This window comes from Odocoileus virginianus, chromosome 14 (genome assembly GCF_023699985.2).
Source record: "Odocoileus virginianus isolate 20LAN1187 ecotype Illinois chromosome 14, Ovbor_1.2, whole genome shotgun sequence".
In the NCBI taxonomy this organism is placed as follows: Eukaryota; Metazoa; Chordata; class Mammalia; order Artiodactyla; family Cervidae; genus Odocoileus; species Odocoileus virginianus.
Genome location: NC_069687.1, coordinates 49,848,122 through 49,849,302, shown reverse-complemented (window position 1 = coordinate 49,849,302; position 1,181 = coordinate 49,848,122).

The following is a 1,181-nucleotide window of genomic DNA, read 5'->3' as shown; positions in this document are numbered from 1 at the left end:
TTGTATATATTTAAGGTATGCAACTTGATGTTTTCAATACATTGTGAAATGATTTCCATAATCAATCTAATTAACATATTCATCACTTTATATAGTTGCCATTTTCTTCTTTCCTCTTTCCTTCCTTCCTTCTTGCTTTTTTTCTGGTAAGAACATTGAAGACCTACTCTTTTAGCAAATATCAAGTATTTAATAACAGTGTTGCTAACTGTAGTTACCACATAGTACCTTAGATATCCGGAACTTTTTCATCACGTGTAGCTGAAGCTTTGTGGTCTTTACCAGTATCTCCCCATTTTCCCCTCCCAACTAGCCCCAAGCATCCCCCATTTTACTCTCTGCTTCTATGAGTTTGGCTACTTTAGATACCTCATATTAGTGGAAGCATGCAGTATTTGATTTTGAGTCTGGTTTATTTCACTTAACATAATATCTTCCATGCTCATTTATGTAGTCACTAATTTTTTCAAATGTGTCCTTGTAAGGGATATATTTTTGTGGCTCTATATTCCCAGCTGGCAAATATATATAACACAATTAAAAAAAATTTGTTCATTTATTTTAATTGGCAGATAATTGCTTCACAATGTTGTATTGGTTTGTTGTATGATGAGAATCAGTCATAACTACATATATAACTCTTGAACCTTTCTCTTGAATCTCCCTCTGACCCATCCCCCACCTCAACACAATTTTTAATAACTGAAGATAATCTTGGATACGAAAAAGACATGGACTGCATTGATAAATAACTGTTTGCTCTGATAACTGAGGTAAGAAATGTGGCAGTGTTACCGTGGCTTATAAATAGATGATGGATTCTTATATACTGTAAAACCTACATGTCAGATCTTTCCCCCTAATTAGTTGGTAATTGAATTACATATTGGTTCTTCAGTTTCTCCTTTCCTTATTTTTATAATTGCTTGAAAAATGGAAAAGATTGTTAGAATAAGACAGAAATGTGTGGTTTATGTGTTTAGAGGCAGTGGAGGAAAGAAGGGTCTGTGTATCTGTAACTGGGAAGCCTTCAAGGAGAAGAGCACAAGGACAAGACCATAATGATTTGATTGTTAAGATGTCATTTTTTTACAATGTTTACAATATGAAACTTCAATGCTTAATTGATTGTACTCTTGCAGTTCCTATAGAAATTAAATAATTTTATTCTAGTTTAAGTA